Source organism: Garra rufa, chromosome 6, assembly GCF_049309525.1.
Source record: "Garra rufa chromosome 6, GarRuf1.0, whole genome shotgun sequence".
Lineage (NCBI taxonomy): Eukaryota > Metazoa > Chordata > Actinopteri > Cypriniformes > Cyprinidae > Garra > Garra rufa.
This window is the reverse complement of record NC_133366.1, coordinates 47,396,753-47,406,285: the sequence shown is the minus strand read 5'-3', so window position 1 is coordinate 47,406,285 and position 9,533 is coordinate 47,396,753. Positions and strand designations below refer to the sequence as shown.

Genomic DNA, 9,533 nt, shown 5'->3' with positions numbered 1-9,533 from the left:
TCGTGGAATGCTAAGACTGTGGATTTCGAAGCCTCTCTCGATTTAGCATTCGGCCTGGAGTTTTAACCTCTTCTCTAGAGTAATGTCAGCTGTATGCTACACTTAAGTCACAGGGACCCAGACAGCACTCAGACACATGGTACCTCCGTAATCTCCAACATCTTTCACAAATACAGAGGATGCATGGCACATGTCAAGACAGGCATTACTACACAAATATAGAGAGATATGTTCCCCTGGTTATAAATGTACTTGTTTGCCACATGGTCAAAATGTGTCAGCGTTAAAATATTTATATTTATCTAGATTTGTTACTTTGCAATTCCTCATATCTGGACAAATAGATAAATAGTAATAACTAAATATTTAATTTGAAAATATATATTCTTTATTTAAGTTCGAATACACAAAGGATTTATATTTTTGACTTTTTTTTTTTTTTTACAAAAGATAAAAAAAATATTTAAATTTATATTTTAACAATAATAATAATTCATATTATTGTTAATATGTGACCCTGGACCACAAAACCAGTCTTAAGTAGCACGGGTATATTTGTCACAACAGCCAAAAATACATCGTATGCACTGTAAACCCTAATAAGTTCAGACTACTCAAATGATTTGAGGAAAGTGATTCCCTCAGTTCGTTTGAGTAATGGGAAAATGACAACTCGATTTATTGAGTTGAACGAATGTGGTCTCTTCATTGAATTAACTTAAATGTTTAAGTACAGATAACTTAAAAGGGCTAACAGACTAAACTTCCTAAATTTTCAGCTTATATATAAATATATATATTCTACTTGTATTAAATAATTTATAAATCATTAAAACAAGGTTTTTTTTCCACATCAACCACTTTATTAGGCTTATACTGCATTTACATTACTTATAACAGTAAGCTCACATTTATAAAATTCATGAACAAAATCATGAGCTCCTTTTTTAACAGTAAACTCATATTTTTGTCTGTAAGGCCACACTGTCATATTTTTAAAAGACATATGTACAACAAAATAGCTAATTTTTAATTTTAACAGTAAGCTCACATTTCCAGAAAGACATGAACAACAGCATCATGAGCTTACATTTTTTAAAGTACATTCACATTTTTTAACAGTAAACTCCTATTTTTGACTGTAAACTCACATTTAATATCACATTTTTAAACAAAACAGCTCATTTTTAATAGTAAGCTTACATTTTTAAAAGACATGAACAACAACATAAGCATTTTTTTTAACAGTTAACTGTTTTAAATGTAAACCTATTATTTATTTATTTTTTCACATTTTTACAAGACAAATTTGAGATATACCAGTTCCTTGGAGTGTGTGTTATACAAAAAAAAAAAAAAGTGTTTCTTCTCTGTTGGTGAAAGTCTTACTGACTGTTAACATAAACATGTTTTTAATTTCCAATGTAAAGGTCATTTTCATTTTTTTTTTCTCAGCTGACAAGAAAAGCACAAAACCTGTAACATAAATTTGTCCAAACAGAAGGCACATTGATTCAGGAAGGTCACTTAGATTGTCCATCACCACTTTTCCAAGAGTTGAGAGGCTGAAGAGTAGTCCCATCTTCAACTATTACAATCCCCACTGACAACAGCAAGATTTGAGCTGTGATCATCAGACATCTATTAAAGATGAAAAAACATTATCAAATTAAAGTTAATTCACATGCATGCAAGCTCATGTAGATTTCAAACAGTGCAACTTAATCTTAAGGAACAGTTCACCCAAAAATGCAAATTCTGTCATTGCTCACTCTCATGTCATTCCACACCCCTAACACCTTTGTTCTTCTTCCAAACAAAAATTAAGATTTTTTTTAAGGAAACCCAAGAGATTTCTGTTTCTCCAGAGATCCAATGTAACATTTTCAAGGTCTAGAAAAAAAAAAGCCATGAGACTTCAGTGGTTTAAACTCAATTTTATGAAGCAGCGCGAGTGTTTAGTGCAAAAACATGTAATTTACCACTTACAAAATAAAATTATTCAAGGCCTGTTCAGATTTCAGATCTTGCGTGAACACAAAACACATGCACTGTGATGCTCTCGTGAACATGCATTGGGGATCTGTATTTTTAATAGTTTTTATAGTTTGTTTCATGCAAACCTAAGCATGTGCGTTGTTTAATAAAATTGAGGTTAAATCACTGGAACCACATGTCTTTCTTACCTTTTCTTGTCAGTCTATGGAGAAATGGAAAACTCTTGAAAATTATTTTAAAAATCTTCATTTGTGTTCCAAAGAGGAACGGAAGTCTTACGAATATGGAATGACACGAGGGTAACTACTGACAAAATTCTAATTTTTGAGTGAAATAACACTTTAGATTCAAATTTATATAATGAGTGTGAGTGATCTAATGTGTGCTTGTCTTTTTGACATTATTTTCTACATGGAATACTTACCAAACATGTCGAAGAAATCCCCAAACATCTCCAAACACAAGAGGTGGTCCTTGGAGCACAAGAGTTCGGTCCTCAGTCGGCTCTGACAACTTCTGTGTGAAAACAAAAAAACAATTATATTAAATCTAACCACTGGCTATTACTACTTTTTTTTTTAATGAAATTCATAACAGCATTTAAATCAGGGGTGTCAATTCTTGGAGGGACAGAGCCCTGCAGAGTTTAGATGAAATCCTAATTAAACACACCTGATCCAACTAAGTTAACGTTGTTACAACATTTTTGCACGTCTTTCCCGACAGTAAAAAGTCAACAAATCGCTCACAGGGACATGTAAAACAGTCACAGCTCTGCTAATGGTAACTTGATTAAAAACAAAATGCAGATAGGATTGAATACATTTTATAAAATCTATTAAAAACGAATAATTAATATTATGCACCAAGAACACATTACATGAACAGAATTATTAATTAAAAACATAGGCCTATCTCTGTAAATGTGTCACAATTTCGTTAATTTTTAGCTTTGCATTGTTCTCCTCATGAAACCTTTAGTAAACCTGCATTAATAGCCACACGGATGCAATATACTGTTACAAACGTATTTTCATTCTCAACTGTTTATGATCATTTAAGACATAACTGACAAGGGCAGAGCTGCCAACTTTTGAGTTCAGCTTGGAGTGAGAATTCCCACAGCAGTGTCTTTAGGGGGGTTCGGGGGCATGCTCCCCCGTAAGAAAATTTTGTACATTTTACAGTTAAATTCATCTATCTGGTGCACTTTGAGAGTTCACAATTCAGAGCTCCAATACAGTTTCAGTGTGAAAACTAAACAAAGAAAAAATCTGGTGAATTGACTTGATCTTGAGGTTTAAAGGGGACTTAATCCTCTTATTAGTTGTGATATAGTGTCTCAGTCTAAATTAGAATAAAAAATAATTTGAAAAAATAATAATTATAATAATTATAATAATTTTATAGTATTATTCCAACGACAGTAATATTGGAAAACAATTCTGTAAAGTAAATAAAAATGAGTATTTCACCAGTATGTTATTTTCTCTTATTCTACAGTAGGGGAATTACAATACTTTTGTTGTAATTTCTACACTTACAAGCAGGGCCTAAAACTTTTTGCCATATCTGCCATTTTATTCATGATACAAACGAAATTTTTTGGTGATTTGAGAGAATTTACCAGCCATAAATATATATTTTTTTTTCTGGCAATGAAATGTTTTTGCAGTTAAAAAATATTAATAAATTGAAAATTAGAACTAAACACTGCATTTTAAATCATGATACAAAAAAGGTGCTACACACGTTTGCATGAGCAGTTTTTTTTAATTAAAATTTGGTCTGACTTCTAGCATTGTGAAATTATTTGTTATTTTTAAATATATTTATAAAAATGTCATACTGTGTTTTTATTATAAAATGATGTAAAATAACTGTTGCAGTGCTGCAAAACTATTTACTTTTCTTGTGGTAAAAAGTTATGTGCAGTAAAAGAATTCCTAGATTAGTCATTATAAATAATTGCAACTGCATTTAAAAAAATATATATTTTGACACGAAAATCCAAATATTTTTCTGTAGTCTGCTGTTCTGAGAAATTATATTTTTCTCATATTCGTAAATGAATCCTTCATTCATGAGAGATTTATAACTCCCGGAATTCTGCTTCGTATACCGGGTATATAGCTGTTAGCAGGACAAAAAACAAAATTTATTCAAATGCTAAACAGATTATACGTAGCCTTGGAGTGCGCAATAGCCCTTCCTTGATAATCACTAAAACGTCTTGCTTCAGTTAATCGCAAAAGTCCTTTCATTATCAATGAACCGCTTATTTACAGTGAGAGTCCACAAGTGCAATCTGGCGTTTAGAGGTGAGTGAATTCAGAACGCAATGGCCAATCAGAGGCGTTCTAGATCAACATAAATGTCTGTGATTGGCTACATTGCTCAGCGCTACGAAAACACGTTGTCTTTTGGCGATTTCCAGAGCACAAACACAAATACGCACTGGAACTTTTGCCAAATCTGTTTAGCCAATATCTTATTATTACAGTTTTAACTGAGGGTGCTTTTGACTGCGTGAGAAAATGGATGTGTGGCGTGAGAGCGTGTGAAAAGTGTCAATTGCGTGAGTCTCACGCTGAATGCGTGAGAGTTGGCAGCCCTGCAAGGGTTTACGTGAATAATCACCAAGCGAGCGCCTCATTTTGAAATATTTTTGCGTGCATTTGACCGTTTATGCGCGCACCTTGAGGTAAAAGCGAACTTTAACGGTAACGTTACATGTCCGTGTTTTGTTCCCTCATAAGCGCATACACAACAGCGCAAGTTCTCATTCTCGCTTTTAAAAACACAACATCAAAGAAACATTAATAAATTAAGCAAGTCACAACGTACAGGCGTGTTAAACATTAACTTACCAGCGTAATCCATGGGCCTTCGTCACGACCGACTCCATCCCTGTCCCTGCCTGCTTCACGACCGCCTGCCTGCAAGTGCCGCTGGGGGAGGAAAAAAAGTTAAGCAGGAAATTCAAATGTTCTTATAGAAATTTAGAAACTCCGGCATATTTATAAGTACAAAATACTCCAAAAATAAAACGGAACCAAGCAAAATTTACACTTATATTTTACCATTAACCTACCTGTGTAACTTCACTCTAATGAATCTTTCACGACGGCTTTCTTCCCGCCTGCTTTACCGCCAGCTTACTTGTGCTGCTACTGGAGCAAAACAAAAAAATAGCATTGGAATAACGTGTAAATCAATTAAAAAAAATGTATATGAGCGTTTAAATCTCTACTTACTGATTTAACTTTTGTCTTTCTTGTGTCAGATGGTTTCTGCTAGTGCGTCTGTCCTGCTGGTTCTTCAGCAAAATTCAGCATGACGAGAAAAAATACCGCCTTGTGTCATATAACTTATATCGACCAATCAGCGCGGTTGTCAAAGCAGAATTTCAAGTGCGACCAATCATTTTAAATAGACATTGTGAATCTTTCAAATTAATTAAAATGTTGAGTTCAGATAACTTAAAATATCAATTAAAAAGTTTTTTGCTGCCAAATGAGTAAGTTAACCACACCTGTTTAAGTTTTGATGCCAAAACTTGGTATTTTAAGTAATGTCAAGTTATATTAACTTAATCTCTTTATTAATGACAACAGTGGGGTTTACAGTGTGGGTCAAAATGATCAATTTATATTTTATGCCAAAAATCGTTAGGATATTAAGTAAAGATCATGTTCCATGGAGATATTTAGTAAATTTCCTACTGTAAATATATCCAAACTTAATTTTTGATTAGTAATATGCATTACTAAGAACTTTATTTGAACATTTTTAAAGGTAATTTTCATAATATTTAGATTTTTTTTGCACCCTCAGATTCCAGATTTGTATCTCAAATATTTGTATCCAAATATTGTCCTATCCTAACAAACCATACATTAATGGAAATATTATTTATGACTCGTTTTGTGGTCCAGGGTGACACATATCGATAGTTTAATATGAATTAATATTTATTTTTTAATGATTTAACTTAAAAAATAAAGATGTAAACTACAATCATACTTCTCTTGCCGTAATAACTGTTGTTTATACTGAAGAACAGTTCTTGTAAATTAACTAAAATAATTTATTAAACTGGGAGTGTCTAATAAATAATTAAGACACTCGCAGCTTCTGTTAAAAATATTGATACTTTGCTGTAAGTGTATATATATTTATCAAAACATAATACAGAAAGTTTAACAAAGCCCTTTATAGAAGTATAAACTGAACTTAGCAAAGCCGCAAAATCACCCAGACATGTTGATGATATGTGTCCTTGCATTAAATAAAATACACATGCAAAATTCTTATAATTAAACTCAACTGAACAATTTAACATATTCAAAGGTACCGTTTCAACAACTGCGACTAGACAAGAGCGACTCATCTGAATAAATCCATTTTGTGGCCTCTCTAGGAGCTGTCAGCTGACCCTGTGTTGCAGGTTAAGGGTTAAACGGCTGTAAATGGTGATGACTAAAGCCGTAGGCGGCGGCTCACGGGAGATAACCTCCTTGTGATGCCTCCTACCCTCGTATTAACCCTAACATGAAGGGCGCCACCCACCCACATCACACGAAAACAGCCCCGCTGCCGATTTAAAGGAAACACTCCATCACTTCATCTGCATAATCAAGCTTCCTGCAAACAGAGAGTCAGACCACAAATCTGAAATCTGTTCAATGTGAAAGAGCATGATCATTATAGTAAGATAAAGATTTATTCAATTAACATTTTCAGCCAAAATTGTAATTTCCTGATCTTAATGTGTTATTCTCTGTTATGTCTATCTGCTTAAACATTTTTAAAATAGGTGGTTCCATAAAGAACATTTAACATCCATGGAACCTCTCCAAGTTTCTTAATAGTGTTAAATCATTAGATCTCTAGATTTTTAAAAATGTCCTTCAAACAAAAAAAATCTTCACTAGACGATTTGTTGGGGAACCAAAAATCACTGTGTAAACCCCTTTTAGGAATCTTTATTTTTAGTCAATATATTTTTCAAATATAATTTTATTGGTCCCTTTAAAGGAATGTTTTATTGAACTACGACTTAGGCTTTGAAACACAAGCATCTTAAAGCACCTACACCAGCATCAGTCAATTTAGTATGTAGTACATATATCACCACCCACTCTCATTAATATATTCCCTCATCCACAGTCCACTGTGAATACAATCATTTTCTTCCTAATCACCTGAGGACATAACCACGTATTCAGGATTCAGAAGGACTAAACATATTTTAAGAATCAACCACTGGAAAACATCATCCAACAACTCATCTAAATACTCAGGGGTGAATGTCTATGGTGGTTATGGACCCTGGAACCTTATTGCATATTGCCCCTAGTGTTCAAGATCTTAAAGGCAAATTAGGAATTAGTTCTTTGCCACCAAAAAAAAACCTCTTAACAAAACAAGCTGTAAAAATTACAGTTTACAAAGAAAAATAAATAAATGTAATAATAATAATAAAAATTATTTTAAATAAACACCATAACACAGGTGTTAAAGAGAAAGCTACATGAAGAATCTATTTATCAAAAGTCTATAAGTTGAGGTAAAAACTGAGAAAAGGTGCACACAGAGTCATATACAAAATTACAAAACCCTATAATGGTAACAGACATGATACAAAAATAATGCAATAAACATTACTTTAACAACATCAGATTTAATATAAAAAACCTACTAATAACAAAAACTAAGAAACAATTATTTGAATGAGATACCATCAAATGTAAGTTGAACGGCAGTATATGTTTTTAGTGCAAATTATATGATGACTTAAAAAAAAGACATCTAACAGTACTTTACTGTAAAATTATATGGACAGTAAGGTTAAATCTATTCGTTTTACATCATATGCGACCACAAAACCAGTTATAAGGGTCAACTTTTTGAAATTGAGAGTTATACATCACCTGGAAACTGAATAAATAAGCTTTCCATTGATGTATGATTTGACAATATGGAAGAGATAAAAATCTGGAATGTAAGGGTGCAAATAAATTCAAAATATTGAGAAAAATCACCTTTGTGTAAATTAAGTTCTTACTAATTACTAATCAAAAATTAAGCTTTGATATATTTACGGTAGGAAATTTACAAAATATCTTAATAGAACATGATCTTTACTTAATATTCCTAATGGTTTTTTGCATAAAAGAAAAATTGATAATGTTAACCCATACAATATATTTCTGGCTATTGCTACAAATATACCCGTGCAACTTAAAACTATTTTTAATGTAGCATTTTACGATAAAATTAAAATCATTTTTAAGTGTACCTTGTCATCAAAATGTAAAGCCAGAGGTCTCTAGACTTGTAAACTTGCAACAACTTTTTCTCTGAAAAGATATGATATATTCTTTACGTCTTTCATACAGAGTTTGATATTCAGAGTGAATCTGGGCACCCAACTCTTCAGTGGTGCTGAAGAGGCCAAATTTCTACAGCAGATTGGAAATAATCACAGTGTCACTTCTGAAGTCTAATTTCCATGACAAAACCTAAAACTAAAGCTTAGACAGCAGGGCTGCAGCACATATATTACAGAAATAAAGATAAAAGTTTAAAAAGCACATATTGAAGTGTTTGCACACAACCGCTGGCATAATTATTACAATTATCTTTACAACTATAAGAATGTCTGGTCAGCTGTTATATTTCAGGATAACAACAGTTACAGTAATACCACTGAAAGTGAACTGTACCAAAAGGTTACATTTGGCCCACGGTGTGAAGACTTTAATGATCGTTGAGGAGGTCTGGTACTGGAGTGGTTCGCATTATCTATCCAGAACCTGGGTTTTTGATCTAACTCCCTCACTAGACCTCCATGACTGCAGCATCATAGAGGTTATATGGATGTCAACACTGCAAATCATGCTATAATGACTATCCCACATGCTTCGCTCGCACTAAACGCTGAATCCATCCATTGTCTTTTAACTGTCCGTTTCCATCTCCCTAACCCCATTAGGATGGATGTGGTCCACATATGATAGAGTTTGGTCACAGCTGTCCTGCTCTGCAATAGTAACCAAAAATATACAACAAAATACATGGAATCCCACCATGAGTGTGGAGAAAAGATTAGGGGATTTTCTGAAAATGAAATATACTATTTGTCCACCAGTGCAATCTTGACAGCGGCCCTAAATAACTGGAGGTCTAAGCAAATAATCATAAAAGAGATTTTTCAACACTGACGTAAAACAAGAGAAGCATTAAGCTTCATTCAAGAGCGGTGTTGTGCACTTAATGTGGACATAAAACTACATATTTATTTAGCCAATTAGAGAACAACTGAATTACAAAATTACCACAAATTTGACATAAAAATGTGTCATATACTGAAATCTAAATATTTCGTGAGCATTGAGTTTTTCCAAGTGTGTTCTTGTATTTATGCAGCATCTGTTTGTGTGATATCCCAGTGATTCTGAAGGCTGTGGGCCTCCCGGTGCACCCATGCTACAGTGATCAGCTTTCTCAAGTGTGACTGCAAGCATTGT

General features: G+C 33.1%; 1 long non-coding RNA gene across 2 annotated transcripts; it reads right to left on the bottom strand.

The window, feature by feature from the left end:
- Positions 1–985: 985 nt before the first annotated feature.
- On the bottom strand, positions 986–5,636 carry LOC141337416 (uncharacterized). Of its 2 annotated transcripts, none has more exons than XR_012355748.1 (5): positions 5,256–5,636; positions 5,093–5,171; positions 4,869–4,949; positions 2,423–2,514; positions 986–1,641 (listed from the first exon to the last, which is right to left on the bottom strand). It is a non-coding gene; the product is annotated as an uncharacterized lncRNA (long non-coding RNA). The 2 variants fall into 2 exon arrangements; XR_012355749.1 differs by having other exon boundaries at positions 5,093–5,168.
- Positions 5,637–9,533: the final 3,897 nt, after the last annotated feature.